The sequence below is a fragment of the Plecotus auritus genome (assembly GCF_963455305.1).
Source record: "Plecotus auritus genome assembly, chromosome: 5".
Classification (NCBI taxonomy): Eukaryota; Metazoa; Chordata; class Mammalia; order Chiroptera; family Vespertilionidae; genus Plecotus; species Plecotus auritus.
The window spans coordinates 47,039,994-47,060,650 of record NC_137776.1 but is presented as its reverse complement, the minus strand read 5'-3'; the positions used below and the strand labels follow the sequence as shown (position 1 = coordinate 47,060,650).

The window sequence follows — 20,657 nt, the reverse complement described above, 5'->3', positions numbered from 1 at the left end:
CACATTCAACAAGCTTGGATGGTTGTGTGCTCCCCTGTTTGTTAACTCCACATTTACTTCCTATGCTTTATTTAAATTCAGTATTCAATGTGTTTACAGTGAAGATGTTCTATTACCATCTTATATAATAAAAGGCTAATATGCAAATAGACCGAACGGCGGAACAACTGAACAACCGGTCACTATGACGTGCACTGACCACCAGGGGGCGTGTGCGGAACATGGAGGGCATCAGCCGCAGTGGGATGGTGGAGCAGGTGAGCAGGGGTGCCAGACCAAGGCAGGGCGCTGGTCGCTGTCATTGGGGCGAGCCTCTGGTGGTTACTGAAAATTCTTTGCTCCTGTATGCCGCGGTCCCACCTGGTGCTCACACCTGCTGCCGGCACCGGCCCTGATCGCTGGCAGCTGCCAGCCCCAAATGCCCCTCAGGGCTTCTCCACCTCCCCCTGCTCCTGAGGGGTGGTCAGGACCAGCAGCTGCCTCTTGCACCTGCTGCAGGCGACAGCCCCGCTCTCACCCGCAGCCAGCACTGGCCCCACCGCTCACACCGGCTGCTGGCACCCAGCACTGGTCCTGATTGCTCGGCACCATCAGCATGTGTGAGCAATGGCTGCTGGCCTAGATCACCCCTGAGGGCTTCTTCATCTCCCCCTGGTCCTGACGGGCGATCAGGGCAGCAGCTGCTGCTCCCACCCGCTGACAGTGCCAGCCCCAATCACTCTATGCTGTCAGCGGGTGTGAGCGGGGCCAGCGCTGTTCAGCACATGGAGCGGCGGTGGGAGCGAGGCTGCCGGCAGACAGGGGACTGGGGCCATGGCAGAAGAGGCTGGGCAGGGGTGCGGAGGATGGGCTGAGACCCGCCCCTATGCCCACTGCAGCCTGGCGGCCCACAGTTCCTTTCAAGGTGCACGAATTTGTGCCCTGGGCCCCTAGTATATAATAATTCTTAAGTCCTGCTCTCTGTGCTCAGGTAACTCACATGGCACAGAACCCAGCATTCATTGTGGCTATAGCATGGAATTTGGTTTTGTATTGTCAAACTTTTGCCTTTCTTCCTGTTTCTCCAAATGTAAGAAGAAGGCCATGGGATGGGTGTGACCAGATGAAATCACATACAGGTCATCCATGAGATGAAGCCAGAAATGGCCTGATGAAGACAACCTCATGCGTGTCATATGGCCCAGAAAAAAGCAGGTGTTCTGGAATCCCTGTCCCACTCACTAGGAAAATAAAGACTCTCGATTGTCAAAGATAGAAACCCAAACTAGCTTGAGCAAAAGGAAAAAATTATTGGAAGACTAATACCCTCAATGTGGGAAGAGCAGAGATGCCTTTGGACATCAGAGACGGCTGGGGCTAGGCTGGGACCAGGGACAGCACGCACCCAGAATGCTCTCTTTTCTCTGCAGCTCTCTCTGAGTCAGCATTAGTTCTCCCAGGCCAGCTTTGTCCACACAGTGAAACCGTGAGCTCGCCTTCATCTCCAGCTTAACTATCCAGGAGAGATTCGATTCCTCTTCCCAATTCCAGATGCACAAACCCTAATGAATGACTCGATTGGCCTGAAGAGGGCCACGTGCCTACTCCTACCTCTGGGTATTGGAGAGCTTTCTCAGAAGAGGGGAACTCATCGAGGCTTCGCAGTCACCTTAATTCATGTCCACAACCTTTATTTCCTTAACTTCTCTGAGCCCCATAAAATGAAAAAGTTTGAACGGAGCAAAAATAATACCTTCTTCAAAGAGCTATTGACCATTTTACATAGATAGCCAATGTCAAAAGCTGGTGCAGTGTCTGATTTGTATGAAACATCAATAAATGTTCGTTTTTCTTTCAAGGTGAGTCTTAAAGTCAAGGAAGAAGTCAGCATGTTCAAATAGAGAGGAAAATTATTTGGATCACAGGGAACTGAATGGGAAATGATATACAATTCAGAGTAAGAGGCACTACAGGAGTTGTTAAAAGGAGGGTAATTGAGCCTTAAATCACTCCCACTCATAAATCACCCACGAGATCTATATTCTAGAAAAAGGGGCGCCAGAATTAGCTATTGGGAACCTAGGATGTCAAGTTAACCAATTAATCTGCAGCTTGTGAGACATTCTTCGCTATCGAGGGGAAGATTATTTCAGTCCAGTAACATTTTAGGGCCCACATAAAAAGAATTGTAAAAGATTTGGACTTTGATGAACTCTAAGGAGCAAAAGCTGCATTTGCTCATATTCCCTTTATAACTTACTGGAGTCAGGCCAATGAACATACCCAGCTGTGCAAGGATAACTTGAATTTACTACTAGTTCTCCTAAAATATTCCCTGTGTTGTCTTCCCTCATACATCTCATCCTTAAGTTTTATGAGAGGAAAAATAGGCTTCATATTATACGTTTCTTAGGTAAGATTGCTCTGCCAATGGAGCTCTGAAATCAAGAGATCGTAAAGTTTCCAGTTTTCCCAAAGCTTAGAGAGTTCAGTACATCTAAGATTCGGCATTTTTTGGTATTTGAATCAATTTTACTCACACCAACATCTGTTCTTGATAAAATAATATAAAATGTAATGTCTTCATGGTGGTGGGGAATCAAACTCCACCCCTCTCCTTGCTCCTCGTTCCTTTTTTCAATGTTCCCCATATTGTCTGCCCCTCTGGTTGGTAAATGGCCATGATGTCTGACAACTCACTAGAACTCACCTGCTCCAGGCCCCCATTTCCCTAGACCCATGTGGGCTACTCATGGCAGTGCTCACAATCCTCCTTTTCTGAGGTGTGTGGCATCTTGTACAGCAAGCATGTCAAACTGGGTGGCCCACAGGCCACATGTGGCCCATAATGAATATTTTTGTGGCCCAGCCAATATAACGGTATGTAAGAAATGTTTTAATAAAAATTTCGTAACTTAATTTTTACAATATCCTGTTATACATAATCTATAATAACTAGACCGGATGTCCTTCCAGATGACCTTCCGGATGAAGCTGTGGCTTCGGGGGCTGAGGCAGAGGCAGCCACAGCAGCAGGTGGGGGCCAAGGTAGAGGCAGCTGCCGCAGTGGTGGGGGCCGAGCCCTTTGCATGAATTTCATGCATCGGGCCTCTAGTTATTAATAATGAACTACAAGGTTCGCTAATGACTGGTTTCGTGTTGCATTCATTTCCCTTCCACACTTACGCGCAGGCGCACCATTTCTCTCCACTAATACTAGCAGTGAATATTTTAGCAGCCGATTGCCATGTCATTAGTCTTGGACTGACTTGTTTGGTGTGAGCAACAGGAAATATTTCACTTTTGGAGAACAAGAAAAATAAGTTTATTTGAGTTATGCTCATTAATATGTGCAGTCATGCCGAAACCGGTTTGGCTCAGTGGATAGAGCGTCAGCCTGCGGACTAAAAGGTCCCAGGTTCGATTCCTGTCAAGGGCATGTACCTTGGTTGCGGGCATGTCCCCCGTAGGGGGTGTGCAGGAGGCAGCTGATCGATGTTTCTCTCTCATTTATGTTTCTAACTCTCTATCCCTCTCCCTTCCTCTCTGTAAAAAATCAATAAAACATATTTTTAAAAAAATGTGCAGTCATTCAGTGTCTGGTAAGTTAAAGTTCAAGACAAAATATTAATTTTTATTAAAATGTCCTGTTATTTTTTGTTAACGATGATGCATTTATTTTAGCACTTTGTATTCAGCATGTCTCTATTGAAATAAACCTACGTTTCTATGAAAATTAAAACTTTTGTTTTTTTGCAGCCCACATAAACTTAAACCTTGTTTATTTGGCCCATGTTAGCCTTTGAGTTTGACATGCTTGCTGTACAGCATCCCCGAGAGGGAGAGCACCAGACCTGGGGAGATTCTAAAGTTCCAGCTGCTCAGGTAGCACCCTATTCGGATCACATCAGAACATCCCAACACATCCAAGATTAAAGGTGCTCAAGGGATTCTGAGACAGGCTAGTGAGCCAGGACAAGTGGAACAGGGAAACTGAGACAGACAGTTTAGAGCTATCTAGCAAATCACAAAATCCCATCTGCCCTAAACCAAGGACACTTAAGAGTAAATGGTTTACACTTCTCCCCAGCCAGAGGGTAAATAGCTTAAATTACCTGGCTCAGGGAGACAGATAACAAAAATCCAATTAGTGTCATTTGTGCAACCACAACCAAGGATGGATAAAGTCAGGGAAATAAATCTCATTTTGGCACATTAGCATAAAGCTAATGAATATTCTATTGAGATCCTCCCCCAAACTCCCAGCCTTTAAAACCCTTAAGATGAAGGGCTCAGTGTATCTTTCTCTGGAGCAACCCTGAGCCTTTCCCATACCCCCTCTTCTTCTTGCCAGGAGTTATCTTTGCCTTTCCCTCTCCTAAGCTTCAGGAGCCCTTCTTTTGTCTCTGTAACTTGTTTCCTGAGCCCATTTCTTCTACGGCTCACTTTTACTACCTCTGTAACTTTCTAAATAAACTTTCTTTTATAATTTGAGTTCTTGGCTCTGAATTCTTTCACCGACATCCAACTTCGCTGATAACAACTGGTGTCGTTTTGCCGCCAACATCTACACAATTCCAGTGTGTAGAGAAGTTTGGGAACCACTGCCATACCACCCAATAATGCCCCTGAGATCAGACTTCCCAGAAAATATAAGAACAACAAAATACAGACACGAGGCTAGGGGAGCAATCCTTTTCTGGAATGAAATGACTAGAAGCTGCTTCCCTGAAGTCACTGGAGAATTGGGAACACACATTCACCCCCTTGAATGATCCTCCAGAGCCAGCAAGAAGTGGGTAGGTCAAAACAGGAAGGGTAAAGGTCTCTCCCCCCTACCCCCTCACCCCCACCTGGAGCACTATTAGCATTGTAATTATCATCTGACTCCCTAATGGGGTTTGGTAAATAGCTACTGGGCAGACTGGGTCCCTGGGTGCAGAATGATGATGATGATGATGGTGAGGAAGAGAAGGGGAGGAAAGGCCCAGGAGGAGAAGGAGGAGAGCTAACCTCAGTCACTTTCTTATCTCACCTCACACAGCAACTCCATTTCCCAGTGGACAGTCTGAGGCCAGGGCAGGTTAGGAACTTGCCTCTGGTCACCTCTCTGAGTGGCAGAAGCACTCACCAATCCAGATATAAAGGGGGCAAGGGTGCTAGGGGGCAAGAAAGAGACTCTGAGAGGGCAGATGGAGGAGTCCAGAGGCTTGCTGGGGCCAGATCTGTAGTATGATGAGGCCCTTCAAAACTCAACCTCACACCTGGTCTAATCCAGGTGTGATATTCTGGATCATGGGAACATGATGAGGGGGTTCCTGTGGGTTCCAGAGCAGCCAGGATGACGGGGAGGGCATGGCACAGGGCTTGGGGCAGGGGCAATCTACCAATGGGCACAGACAGATTTCCACCTTCAAACAACCAGCAAACTATGAGTGCAGATACAGAGCATAAGGTCTTTGTGGTTTAGGAGATTTAAATTTTTAAAAAGCCCTTCAGCATCCTCTTCAACCCATCTTTAATGAGGTCCCAGGTGTCTCAGCGAGGCCACCAGCACAAGCACATCTAACTGCATCCGGAGGACGTGGCTCCCCCTCGCTGCACCACAAGGCCATCCCAGGGCTCTGTTTGGAAGCTGAGGCCAATAATTGTTGCATATGAAGAACCTGGCAAGCAGCATGGTAGGGGGTGAGGAGATGCCTAAAACATCATCCAGATTTATTTCAAACTTCACATTTGAGCTGGGAAAAACACACCCAGCATGTAACCAAGAAGAGCAGCTCATTGCTTGTGTCGCAAGTTTTCAGTCTGCTAGGCAGTATCACAGTTTTGGGCAACTCCTGAGAAAATGTCATCCAGCAAAGAGGGGAGAGACAGGAAAGAGGAAGGAGGGAGAGACGGAAGAGGGAGGAGGGAGCAGGGAGAGGATGAGGGAGGAAGCCCAAAGGAAGGTCAGAGGATTTCGACAGAGCTGGGTGCCTCAGGAGGATACAGTGAAAACAAATCACGAGTTTGCTGCTTCAAAGATGTTAACCAAATTCTGGAAGAAAAATTCGTAAAGAAAAATATGGGCTGCTATAGCTTGTTTAGGCAATGCTCTGGCAGTCACTATGCACAGACCAAAGGAACTCAGCACAAGAAAAGGGGGCCAATGCCAGTGCCTATGTCAGGCAAATGGGTGAGGGGCCTGGCTTGAATTTAAGCCAAACATCAAGCCATCAGTCAGTAGTTATAGGGTAACAGTAAAAACTGAGCTCTTCAGATGTAAATCCACCCAAAAGCTGAAGGTTTGCACTGCCAAAGACCCCAGTTATGGACACAGCATTTGCAGTAGTAACAGCCAGCACTCACTGCTCACCATGCACGGCTCCTGTCCTGACCGTATTCTAGATGCCATCACGTGCAAGGTGCCAACCCTAGAACCATGTGTTTTTGTTTGTTTGTTTGTTTTTCCTCCAACCAGAGTTATTGAACATAATAGAATTCTATATACAGTTATGTGGACCTGCTGCTGCAAAACAAGATCCTTACTAATATTTTGATGTCAGGCCATAGAGTGTCCAAAAGCAACTTATCCTAAAATTAACACAAAAGTGCCCAAAGCACATTCAGTGAATAGCGTCACACTGAAATTTGAATGGTGTGTGAGATAATTCACCAACAGGCCTGAGTCCCTCTGACAGGCTGCTGGAGAACTGCTGGGAGGCATCAAGGGGTCCATTCTGGGCATGGCCACTGTGATACCGCCATGTTTCTGGGTCATAAAGTTCCCATTATCTGATTCTAGACACACCCCAGGAATATCAGTGGGATCTGAGTTTAGCTTAGGTGCTTGCTGGGCCAGAACAGATATCACCCAACATGCTCATCTGACAGGGTCCCACGCAGCCAGGCTAAGTCCTTCGGAATCTGCTCAGATTCCAACAATGGATAGATTCTTCATTGTGTCTGTCCTCCAAAGTCGCCTCCATCCCGCCAGCTGTCCACCCTGACCCAGGGCCCCACTGCACGCCCCCTAGTCCCATGTTACAAAGAAGGAACCAAGGAGACCACACAGTGGTACATGGCCAGTCAAGGTTTGACTCAGACAGCCGGGTTCCAGAGCCCAGCATCTCCTTCCCTTTATGTGCCCTTTTGCTTATAGTGTCAATCGCCAACATTTCCTGGGCACTTACTATGTTCCAAACACTGTCCTAAGTGGTTTACAGGTGGTTTACTCATTTAATTCTCATTGTTATGAGATACTATTCTCACCCTTTATTTATTTGTTTACTTATTTTGACCAATGGGAAAATGAAGGCACAGAGAAGAGAGGTAAATTCCCAAGATCTCACATTTAGTACCCAGTGGAGCCAGAGTTCAAAACTCGTAGCTTTGTTCCGGGATTCAGGTTCCTGCCCAACCAGGGACTGCCTAAGAAACACACCTCAGAGTTGAGGGAGAGCAGTCATTGAGACCTGAAAGTGTTCGAGAATTCTGCTGCCTGAAATCCAATCAAGATCATGAGTGGGGCAAACTTCCATCTGGCTGCCCACATGAGGGACACGGGGATCCCATATGCGCTGGGTCCCAATGTATCAGATGTGGCTTTGCCCTGGGTACCACCCTCTTGGCACAGGTGGGATGGTTCTCCACCCAGGTCAGGCCATTTCCTTTGTTGTCTCAACAAGACAGCATCTCTGTTTAGTTTACCCAGCACGTGGATCTGCCCTGACTAGCACCTCAGGTGCTGAGCACTCCAGTCCTCACCAGAGAGCCTTAGAGCAGGCCAGCTGCCAGCAGCTCCACCCCAACCCCTCTGGAGGAAGCAGGATTACAGAGGACATGCTTGTTCTATGACCAATCCTTGCATTTAGATGAACTGCTGGAGAGCGAGGTACCTGGGTGCTGTTGTCCTGGTCGCTGGCAGAATTTATTTCCTTGCGTTGCATTTAGATATTTTGCTGTGAATATTTATCAAAAATCCTTTGTGACGCAGTCAAATGAAACTCTTGCAGCATCTGCAATGGGAAAAATTGAGGGGATATGGTCCAGTCCCCATAGGAAAGACCATATAAAAACTTTTTTTAAGCTGAGAAAAGCTTTATTTACCTTGAGGAACTATTATGTCTTGTCATTTTAGAGAATAAAAATTATGTCCTAATGGCCCATCCATCTCTCTCTCTCTCTCTCTCTCTCTCTCTCACACACACACACACACACACACACACACACACACACACTCTCTCTCTCTCTCTCATTTTTTAAAGCTGGTAGGGCATTTGTAGCCTGTACCGGGGGCCTAAAACTTTGTTTATCTCATCATCTCCATAGGGAACAATTTAAGAACAACCCTCTAGTAAATGTTTATTTATCTATCTATTTATTTAAGAATTATATGCATGTACCTGATTATATATTATTACCTGATATTTTAAAGCATAATATACACAGAGGCCAAGTTCATTGCTAATGACTGAGGATATAAATCCATATTTCAAAGAGCCTTCTTTTTTTTTTTTACTTTTTTTATCAATGTACTTTTATTGATTTCATGAAGGAAGGGAGAGGGAAAGAGAGACAGGAACATCAATGATGAGCGATTGATTGGCTGCCTCATGCACACCCCCTACTGGGGATCGAGCCTACAACCCAGGCATGTGCCTTTGACCAGAATGGAATCCAGGACCCTTCCGTCCCCAGGCTGATCCTCTATCCACTGAGCCAAACTGGCCAGGGCTCAGAGAGCCTTCTTACTAAATTAAAAACTGCTTTGGCTTCTCTCAGCCCCGACCAGACTGAACTGTCTTTACGTTTACGGTTAATGAAGCAGCCGAGGAGCTTGTCCAAGGAGCACAAGAAGCGCCAGCTTTGCCATGCTCTGCGGCCCTTGGAGAGAAGACCAGATGACAAGCAAAGGCAGCAGTTCCTTTGCAGGAATATTTTGAAGCTCCTGTGCTCCTTCTGTGAGGCTGTGCTTACCTGGATGATACAAAGCAGGAAGCCATGCAACTGGACACACATGGGAAGAGATGTCACAGCCTGCCGAGGGCAACCGAGCAACGAGGAGGGGCTGTGGCCTCAGGACTCTGGTCTCAGCCACTGCCCTGTGTCTCGTGGAGATCCCACTGGGGAGATGCGGCAAAGGGAAGAAAAAGTGACAAGTGCATGATAAATAGCCCTAAATCCTAGCTCTAAATCCTAATGCCGCTGATTTCAGGATGAAAACCTTTTCTAACTAAACATCCTGTGTATTTTCTTTTCACATCACAATTGGTCTCATGTCTACTCACCCGTTGGGAACCCACCTTTCTCTACCGCTGTCCGTTTCTACCTTTTCCTGGCCCTGACCTCCTACTCACTCTATTCCTTGGCCTCCCTCTGTTTTCAATCACACTACATTATTTGGGGGCTGTGTTCTCATTAAATCCTTTACGAAATGAGAGAGCATACCTTCCTATGTCTTGTGAACAGAACATACACAAACCTGAATGACTCCTTCTCAATGTGCATTTGGTTATCTTAGCTAACGTACATTTGGGAATCTGTAAGTTTGGGGTTATTCCATGGACCCATCTCTCCAAACGTTTCAAGATCACGTTCAGAGGAATAAACGTGAGCTGGCAATGATTATGGACTGAAACTGCGATATTTAGACTTTAAGAAGATGTTAAGTATCTACCAAATCAGGATAGCTTTGGTGCAGAAAACAGTGACTTTAACACAGAGAATTTTATTCTCTTGTTTCTAAAGAAGTCTAGAGACAGGTTTCTTGGGGTTAGGCTGGCATCTCCAGGAAATTATCTGGGACCCGGCCACCTTCAGGCACTTCTAGGACATGGTGTGCATCCCTGGGATATAAGATGGCAGCTGGAGGTCCAGCCATCACGGCACTTCCCAGGCTGGCAGCGAGAGAAGGGAGGGGGCAGGGGTGCCTCGTAACTACACACTGCAGGGGGCGCCACGTCACTTCCCTTACATCACCATGGCCGGGCTACCGGGAGACAGCCTGAGGCTGGGTGGGAAACAGAGGCAGTACACATCAGGAGAATGGATGTGGGGATAACAACAAGCAGTCTCTGCCCCATCTGCTTTTCCATCAGCAAAGTACAGGCCCAGTATTAGAATTGCATTCAGTAGGATTCTAATTCTAGTCCATCAACTTAGAACTGATTCTGACCTTTCCCTTCCCTCCCTCCCTCCCTATTTCAGACCCTTTATCTGTTACCACCCCGGAGTATTTAAAATAAGAATCATTCCAGAAATCATTGTACATTGTAGAAGCCCTGAAAATGTCTCTGGGAATGCAGTTGATGCAGACACACCCAAAGACCTTTTCTGTCTCATAGAACCCAGACTAGGTATCTTCAGAAGACCTTTGAAAGTACATCAGATTTTGCAAACCTGATCCTCCTTCAAATACATTAAGTTAGCTATTTAATGAAACCTGCAGTGAAGTTAGCCATTTAGTGAAACCCATCTTATATGTGAATAATCACACTGGAACACATCTGTATCTGACTTTGAATTGTCCACTGATCAGACTTTCTAAGTTGGTGCAATCTCACCGATGACTAAAAGAAAGCCTCTGAAACAAACCCAAAATACAAATCTCATGATGGGCCAGCATTTCCCTTCTGAAGCTTCATCTCAACCACTGCCCTGCGTCTCATGGAGATCCCACTGGGGAGATGATCATGGGGTTTTCACTTCTTTCCCATTAACTGGCTTCAACAGCTGGAGATGTGGGCAGATGCTGAGTGACAGTCTTCTGCTGCTGAACATGAGTCAGGGAGAGAATTCATTGTGCAACACACACATTTCTCATCTTTCAGATGCCAAATGTTCAAAGCATAAAAGACCTCAGCTGGTCACTCACCAGGGTAGGCTTGGCAGTGTTCCATCCATGAGCTCACACCACAGCAGTGACATCACACGCCAGCCAGGAGGGCCTGTGCAGTTCATAGCCAATCAACCAGGAAGCTGAAAAGAGACAGCTTCTCTTTTGCTGAGCCTCACCTCCCTCACCAAACCTGCACTGCTTGCTCACCCGAGGGGCAGTCCAGGAATCTGGAGAGTCCCATAGAGCTGAACAGTACAACATGTTGGGGGACAGGGGTGGGATCTGTGTACCTTATGAGTGATGAAACTGCCATAAGATCAAGGGGTGTGCTTTCCAGAAAGCTGACACTCACCCACCGACATTTACCTCCAACCCAGAAGGAGCAAAGGAAATCTCTTCCTCTGTTTTATATTTTTCTCCCTCTGAGTTTTTAGGGAAAGGGGAACATTATAAAATCAGGAGTCTACCTATCCCCTGAGACATTTAAATTTAAGCTGGACCAAGCATTACCCATGTATCACAGGCAACAATTTCACCCTGGCAGGGAAGTGGACTAAGTGACTTAATGGGTATTTTCCATCTCTAATTTCCATGATTAAAAGAAAGAGGTTGAGAGGGGTACATGTGGAGCCTATTGTGAGTTTGCCAATGAATCCTAATTTAGATCAAAGAGAGTCTATGTGACACTGAACCATAAACACCCTAGTGTGCGTTACTTCAAGGAAGTTGTTAGTGTGTCCCCGATGGCTATTATGTGATATAGTTGCGCTCTAGAGCCTGCATCCTTTAATTACTAATATGGAAGAAAATCCCATATAAGAGGGAGGAATGTAAATGAGACCTCTGCTCTTTTGAACATTTTATGCATTCGCCAAATTAAAATTTGCTGTGGACTTTGGGTTTTCCTGATCTCTGTTGGTAGTGATCATTTGGCTCGTGGGATTAAATCTGACTTTCCAAAAACCATTTCCGATCAGTGTGCGGATTTCAGATTTTTATGTATGCTTTGCTTTGAGACTGGGATCATCAGAACCAGATTGAGAACATTTTCTTTGAAGTTTTCAAAGGTAGGGAAGAAACCCTCTTTTATTCTCATCTTTCCTCATGCCCAGCATTGTTCAGGGCAAGCTGAGGGGGCTGCATGGGAGCGGGGCCCATGGAGACCAAGGCACAGCATCATACCACACGTATGCACTACCCCCGGCACATGCATGTAGCTTCCGTGCAGAGAGGACCGTGTTCCAGGGGCGCGGGTCTGAATCGGTGAGCATGACCACACTCACTGATGTGGGGCTAGTCCACACTGGATTTTAAAGCACAATTTCAAGATGAGGACAACCACAAACGTCAACTTAAAGAGCACGATTTTCATGGTATTTCCTTCTCTGGGATCATTTTGCCCTCAGCTCACGTGTACAAAAAGAGGATTGATAACAACTTTGCACTTAAATTGAGAGGTGAGTGTAGGCCCAGGCCTTGCACAAAAGTAAGGATACTTACTAGACAAATGATTACTAAGGTATTAACCATTCAGGAAGATCGGCCATGCCCGAGACTGCATCTTGTTCAATAAAGCAAACTCCTTCTTTGCCATCTGTCTCATACTACAAAGAGATAATAATAATAAAATCATTGCTTAATGAGTAAACTAAGTAGAGGATAATTCCCTGGTAGATCATATTGATGTTCTTCTCCAAAGGATGCCAAATTCTCAATGAGGCAGAGAACACAGGGGAGAGTGCGTGATCATGCACAAATGGGAATGCCTAAAATCAAAAACCAATGCAGCATATGTCAGTATTTAAATCCCCATCAAAGAAACATCCAACTTTTCAGCTGTAACCCAAATATAAATTTTCCTTACCCTGTCAATTAGTAGATTACAAAACTTCTGCAGCAGGAAGATCATTCTGCCAGCAAAGCCAGAGTGTTTGGAATGGGTCCAGGTCAGACAGATGGTGTGGAAAAGGGGTGCGATGAGACGTTCCCTACGGGCAGAGTCAGCTATTCTTCATGCAGCAAGTGTAACCTTTGAAGGGCGGGGCCCCAAGGTGAAGTGTGTCTCCCGCAAGGCTGGAGAAGCGTGCCCACGTCGAGGATCACCGAAGCAGCCAGTGACAAGCACAAGGATGGGCTGGCGTAAGGGAGGCATTTAGAGAAGGAAAATATGCAAAATATTAAATAATTGGAAACCCTGTTCTTTGGCACCTAAAAGTGCCCCCCATGACCTAAGCCAATGGGCATGAAGAGCAGAACCATATCCCCTCCAAGCAAGACATGATTGCTAATTAGTATCACAGGAATGCTGGCTATACTATAAACAGCAAATGATGTAACCATGAGGGAAGACAAAGGATGTGCGCTATACTGTTATTAAACGCCACCTGTACATGTCGGTTTATTTGCAAAGCTGGCTCACTTACAAACAGCACCTACCGAGCTGCGCAGAAAAGCCTGATTCAGAAGTTGATAATTAATGAAGTTATCACGTACAGAAATAATCACAGACCACTGGGTTTTAAAAGCGGCTTTTACAGTATAAACACTGAGGTGGGCAAAGGGGGTGGGGAATGGGGACATCTGTGATAGTGTAAACAAGAGATATAAAGTTTAAAAATAACAAAGAAAAGGTAAACACTAATTGATGACTTTTTAAAAAAATTTAAGGACATTAAATTCCCTTTCATTAAGATCATAAGAGCAAATCTACTTCATTAACAAATATTTTTAGGTAAAAGTGTCTTTGTTGTTGTTTCTTTAAATTAATAGTAACCAGCCACCTGGTGTAAGCACCAACAGTGTACCTCATACTTTACCAACGTACTTAATCCTCTATAACCCTGAAAAATGGAATTGCTCTCATCACTTTAGCGGTAAGAAATTAAAGATCCAAGGAAGGCCCTAGCTCAGTGGTCGGCAAGTTGCGGCTCACGATCCACATGCGGCTCGCGAGCCGCGGTTTGCCACTCTGTTGACTAATGAGTTTGCCGACCACTGGGATAGGGTCTTAATCACAAGGAACAACAACAGCCTGTAATTATTGGAATCGAGAGTCTAGGTCAGTGGTCGGCAAACTCATTAGTCAACAGAGTGGCAAACCGCGGCTCGCAAGCCGCATGTGGCTGGCGAGCCGCAGTTTGCCGACCACTGCCCTAGCAGAGTGGCTCAGTTGGTTGGTGCATCATCCCGTACACCAAAAGGTTGCGGGTTCCATCCCTGGTCAGGGCATGTGCAAGAGGCAACTGATCGATGTCTCTCTACCATGTTCTCTCTAAAAATCAATTTAAAAAACAACATATCCTCAAGTGAGGATAAAAAATTAAAAAAAGATCCAAGAAAGGAACCTGGCCAATTCTGGCAGTAACTCACAGCACTGCTGTTCCCACCCCAGGGTCTGGCTGGAAAGCCTGTTTTCTCTCCACTCCATTGCAGTGATCCCCCCAAGAGGGAGTGGGCTCCTTGAAGTTCCAAGTCAAACTTTTGTCTTCAAATGGAGAAGTACCACCTGATGACATGCAGATGAATTGTCCCAATGCCAAAGAGCCAGTGGATTTATGTCCTGTTTTAGCTAGTTCCAGGGCTTGGCTCGTGGAGTGTTGATTGTGCACCATGAAGTGACTTGTGCCCTAGAGTGAGTTGGAATTGTAGCTTTAATGCAGTTCTTTATATAATATAAATATATATATAATATAATCAATAAGATAGATAGATAGATATAGATAGATAGATAGATAGATAGATAGATAGATAGATAGCTTTCAGAGAGGAAAAGAGAGATAGAAACATCAATGATGAGAGAAAATCATTGATTGGCTGCCTCCTGCACACCCCCTACTAGGGATTGAGCCCGCAACCCGGGCATGTGCCCTGCCTGGGAATCGAACTGTGACCTTCTGGTTCAGAGGTCAACATTCAACCGCTGAGCCACGCTGGCCAGGCTTTAGGCAGTTCATGTAGTTCCTGCATGATCAGGAAATGCTTCCATCTGATGCCTGTCTTCTGCCAGGTGAGAGCTATGCAACCCGGAGGTGGTCACGGCACTTTTGATCTTCATGATGCCCTTCCTCTGTGATGTTGGCGCACGCACTCACAAAGGTGGGAGGTGGGGTGTGCTATGCTGAAACAGTGGAGAGAGGAGGACACTGAGGCTATTCTCCCGATGATGCTGGACTAAATTTTTTTCAGCTGCTTTAGCAAAAATGGACTTTGCCTTCATGTAGAGGCTGGTTTTTCTTTGACACGATCTTGATGGAACAAAATAGGAGAGAACTCACATGTCACATCTGTCTACAATGGCCCCTATTAGAGAGACTATAGACCTGGCAACACATTTGATGCTGTAGAGATTTCAGAGCCAAAGCACAGTTGCCCCACCAAGCCTGCAGTGAAATTTTATGACTAGCACCACTGTTTTCACTTCTGTACAACCCATAGGAAAGATGATCTAATGATTAAACCAACAATGAACTTGGTCATCAGTTTAAACGTTTCAATCCTGGCCCCTGCCCTATATTTAAGCCCTGTGAAGAGAAGAAGAGAAAAAGTACAAAGCCTCATAGAAGTAACAATTGCCTATTTTAATGTTGGCAGCGTATAAGTGACAATTATGTTGTTAATTGATAGCTATTTCCATGAGTTGTCATCCATGTAGATTGTCCAGATTAGCAATGTTGCTTTCGCATCGTGATTAAACCACCGAGTAGCTGCATAAAAACTGTTGTATTCTATTGTCGGTGCATTCTAACTACTCAGAGGCAAGAAGGGACAAACCCCTTTAAAGATAAATGACTTTTAAAAGAGGCTAGAAGATGCAAAGTCTTGTTAAAATGTGATTGTTAGCAGAATGCTGGATGAATGAAATGCCATGTTTAACTAAAGAAGCTTCTTTCTGTGTAAGCGAAGTATTGATTAGATAGAAGGCTGTAAAAGAGGGAGAGACAGTTAGCAGAATGGCTACTGAGCAAACCAAGGGAAATAGTAGCCCTGCCTAGGATGAGGCTAACAGAGTCCCATTTGTCCTTCGAACTCTCGCTCTCTCAGATTCAGAGCTGGTTTCTTTATAGGGTTAGAGACCAGACCAAGTACAACCCCAAGAAGTCTGTCCTGAAAATTTTCGAATAAATTCACAGCCCAAGACTGAATAGTAATTGTTAACGCTACATCTAAAAATAACCTCTACCTCTTACTTAAGTTTTCTGTGGCTTTCCAGTCTTGCAAGAACAGATTGAATTTCGAAGTTTTTCTACTGTAGAGAAGCTTTAAGCTGTAGCCATTTGATTCGTATCATAAAAAGTGATCTCAAAATCTGCGGGCAGCAGCTCAAGGCCGAACGGGCCCCTCCAGTCTCAAGGGGCAGTCTTGGCCACCAGGTAGCAGCTGCCCAAATTTCAGGTGGACTGACCTGCTGAAACTAAACAGAGTTTAGAAGCCATATCATCGTTTCTGCATTAATTTGGACAAAAAGCATTCAAGTTACCAAGCTTCTCTTTATTTCCTCTTAAATTAGGTCAAGCCTGGGAATAACTCTTATTAAATGGGAGCGATATTCCTTTTCCTGTCAACTCTACGTACACTTTTAAAAATTCACCTTTTTGTGGTCATCCCGATCGATGCCTCTCAGTTATGGGCACTACTGCCCCGCTGGCTGGCACAGGTGGGCTTGAGTAGGTTTAACATGCCCAGAATTATTTTCCTTTCTCCTGATAACTGCACTCTATGGAAAACCACCCCTTTATACACTATTCCCCATGGTTGAGTAGGACAGTCACTGCCTCCCAGGTTCAGGGGTGGGCACGTCTCTTGGGCATGACCAGCCCAGTTGTTCCATTCCTCTGGCCACAGTAAATGGGTCAAGGGTGATCGTTGAACCCAATCAGTCCAGTAAGAACCTATCTTGGAACTTTTTCTGGAATTCCCAGGAAAGAAGAGGAAACATTTTCATTAGGAGTTATTAGGAGAATGTAAACTCAAAGATGCTAGGGCCACCACATGGAGAGAACCTGACTGAGAGGGGCTTGCAGAAAGCAATGTAGAGTCGAGGTAGAAGGGGTGGTCCTACAGACGGCATAGGTTAACAGCTTGGTGACTGTTTTTACTAGAATTGAGCAAATAGACAAATATATTGTAGATTTTTTTTTTTAAAGGCAAGTTTCTTGCTGTCAAAAAAAAATACTTAAAAATAAGAGAAGAGGGGAAGTTAACTGAACAGTCCTGAGATTTAGGTTTGGAATTGGAGGTACTAGTATGAATTCATGTTTTGTTTTAACATATAGACAGGCAGAGAAATAAATATAGATGTTTGTGCGTGCATGGGTTAGTATACTTCCTGGCCTTGTCTTCTGAGGAGGCCTGGATGCAACAACACCCCAGCAGTAATGAGCACACCTACCACCCAGATCTCAGATTCTAATTATCATTCTCCAATAAAAGGAACCAGGGCTCCTTGGAGAAGCAATTGATTTCATAGCTGAGGTAGAGAAACGTGAGTCTGTAGTAGCTCATAGTGCTAAATAGTAAGGGGAACGTCCATAAAGGATGGAGGCAACTCAAAGGGCATGAAAGAACTCTCACTGGCTAACACCGGAACAATATGAGCAAGAAGGTGAATAAGGAGAGCACTGGATTATAATCCTAGAATTAAAAAATTCGTAAGTCCATAATTATACCAATAAATAATTGAATTAATAAGTGGAGAAGGGACAGCTCTTCTTACAGAAAAATCTCAATCAATAATGTAGATGGAATAAGGGAAATTGAAAATTACTATTAGAATAATTGATCTCACTCATATGTGGAATCTAAAGAACAAAATAAACTGATGAACAAAATACATCCAGAGACTTAGAAACATGGAACAGACTGAGGAATCTCAGAGGGAAGGTGGGGGAGGTGAGTGGGTGAGAAGTGATTAACCCAAGAACTTATATGCATATATGCATAACCTATTGTCACAAACAGTATGGTGAAGGCCTAGGGAGGGGGGGGGGAGAATTAGCTAGAAGGGGTCAATGGGGGTAAAAGGGGTATATCTGTATAACTTTCAATAATAAAGGTAAATTAAAAAAAAGAATAATATAATTATTATTATTGCAGGCAATAGTCACCAATGGTTTCTAAAATTAGTGGGCATTTTGGTCCCCACTGGCGGCGCCCCTGCTTTCTGGTAGCGGCAGGGAGCTGGTGGCCACGGCCTTTTGGGCTGGGATGAACCGCGCTTTCACGGAGGCAGGGGAGCTGAGCCGGAGCCATGGCCAGTACAGTGGTAGCAGTTGGATTGACCATTGCTGCTGCAGGATTTGCAGGCCATTATGTTTTGCAAGCCATGAAGCATATGGAGCCTCAAGTAAAATAAGTTTTTCAAAGTCTACCAAAATCTGCCTTCAGTGGTGGCTATTACAGAGGTGGGTTTGAACCCAAAATGACAAAACGAGAAGCAGCATTAATACTAGGTGTAAGCCCTACTGCCAATAAAGGAAAAATAAGAGATGCTCACCGACAAATTATGCTGTTAAATCACCCAGACAAGGGAGGATCTCCTTATATAGCAGCCAAAATCAATGAAGCTAAAGATTTATTAGACAGTCAAGCTAAAAAAATGAAGTAAATGTATGGTGAATTTTAAGTTGTTAGTCACATATATGAAAACAGCTTTTTGTAATAAAATGTCCCAAAGCTAAAAAAATTTTAAAAAAATAAAATAAGTGGGCAAAAGTTTGAGGAGAAATAATAGATTTGCACAGTCTCAAAGTATCTCCCCTTCCCATATATCTATTAATTATAAAGGGAGATGTAATACCTTTTCATTGAAGTAAGTCAGTAGACACCACTTCAGATCAACATTACCAGAACTTGACATCTGACATCATATGGTGAACTGAGAAGAGTATGTCATTTTTGAGGTATTCTTATCACATATGCATGACCTCAGTCTAATCATGAGAAAACATCAGACAAACCCAAATTGAAGGATGTTTTACAAAATAATTGACCAGTACTCTTTAAAAGGGTCAAGGTCATGAGAGACAAAAAAAATTAAGGAAATGTCACAGAATTGAGCAGCAGTGACATCTAAATGAGATGTGAGATCCTTGATTGGATGCTAGGACAGACTTTAGTGGAAAAATGTGTGAAATTCAAATAAAGTCCTTAGTTTATTTGTATTGTCCCAATGTAATTTCTTAGTTTTGATCCTTGTGCTATTGTCATGCAAGATATTAATGTTAGTGGAGGCTGGGTAAGGGACTTGCTCAACTATAACTATTTTTGCAACTTCTTTGTAAGTTTAAAGTTATTTCAAAACAATTTTTTAAAAACTGTAGAGGGTAAAAATAGAGGGTCATTGAAGATCAAAGGCAATAGAGGAGCAAAGGGGAGGAGACCAGGGCCTGATTACATCGTAAGAGCTTCTGGATCCAGCTATGACTGAGAAGAAACTCCAGGACTTTGGGGTTTTAGGGACAAGAGTGCAAATAATTTTACCATACCTAACCCTAAATTTAAATAAGTAGAGCAAATTCACAGGCCATTGAGTAAAAAGGAAAAACGTGTAGCAAGAAAAGCAAATACAGTTTGCATTCTACAAAATGTTAGAATGGTATCATTAATATTTAAAAACAAAACAAAACCTTGAAATGTTTGTTAGTATGCCTCTCCAATTTGCTCAACACTTCTGAAGACCACTTTGGGTTATCAACTGAATTCACGCCTTGTATAAAGATATTACCTACCTAAATAGTGTTCCGGAGACATGCAAAGAAAAGTCAGCCTAAAATATCTTTCTGTTGGCCATGCCACAGGACATGAAGTTCATAGCGTCCATCTCTTTGGGTTAAGGTCTTGAAAGTCTCCACTAAAAAGTACATGCTGTTGCCCCATCTATAAATATTCACCAAGGTTCTATTGGAAGAGTGGTATATTATCAACCATTAGCAACTTAGCACCAATTTATTAACCAGATTAATTCCTGCTCCCTGGGAGGGTTTTGGAGAAATGGAACAAGTAATTTCGAATGAAGGATAGGAGGAAGAAGTTGGAGTCTAAGAAGAGAGACCCGGACACTGTGCTGATTTTGGCGGTCCAGCTCAAAGGCACTGGGTAGAGAGAAGTAAGAGGAGCAGAAAGAAAAGAAGAATGCCACTGTACCAAGAACAAATCTACCCAGCATTCCTGTCTGCAGCCACCATTTGCAGTAACAGTATCAGCATGGTTTACAGCGCACATCAGAGCAGGGCACTGTGCACGGCTCTGCAGACGGTTCCCGCACAAGGGCATAAGCTCCCCTGCCAAGCCCTGCATCCTGGAGGGCCTGCCTCTGCTCAGAATGATGCTTTTCTCTAATTATTGCAAATGTTTGGCAGTCCCAGCCCTGTGTCAACATGATTTTCAAGCCTGTCTCACCCATGGAGGGATGAGAGCATACTTCTACTCGATACTTCCACTTTGGGGAATGTGACAAGGGACCTCGTTGCCTTCCACCCCAACTGTCACCCAGGCCACTGTCACCCCAGTCACCGTCCTGACACTCAGGCTTGTTTTAGAGGGGGCAGGAGGCAGAGGACAGGAGGCTGTGGCTCGGGAAAGGACTTAGCAGCAGTTGTCAATTATTTTTAATGATGGAGCTACTGGAGCAAAGTCTCTCCTGGAAACTGTGTGGACTGATCTGTTGTTCAGGTGGTTAGAGGCAAAGGCAATGGAGGAAGCTTCCATTCTACCAGAATCCCAGTCAACAAAAATCCAAAATAAAACACCTTTGTCCTGTTTCCGGCCACATTATTTACTGCAAAAAAAAAAAAAAAAATACTGGAGTCAACATTAGGGAAGTCACTGTGCTCTGTGAGTTATGTCTCCCTACTGCTTT

The 20,657-nt window shown here is 44.5% G+C and overlaps 1 pseudogene across 1 annotated transcript; it reads left to right on the top strand.

Annotated features, from left to right (window-relative positions):
• The first annotated feature begins 18,026 nt into the window (after window positions 1–18,026).
• LOC308248610 (mitochondrial import inner membrane translocase subunit TIM14-like) lies at window positions 18,027–18,462 on the top strand (annotated as a pseudogene). The gene has a single exon. The product of its transcript is annotated as a mitochondrial import inner membrane translocase subunit TIM14-like (transcript).
• The last annotated feature ends 2,195 nt before the right edge of the window (window positions 18,463–20,657 follow it).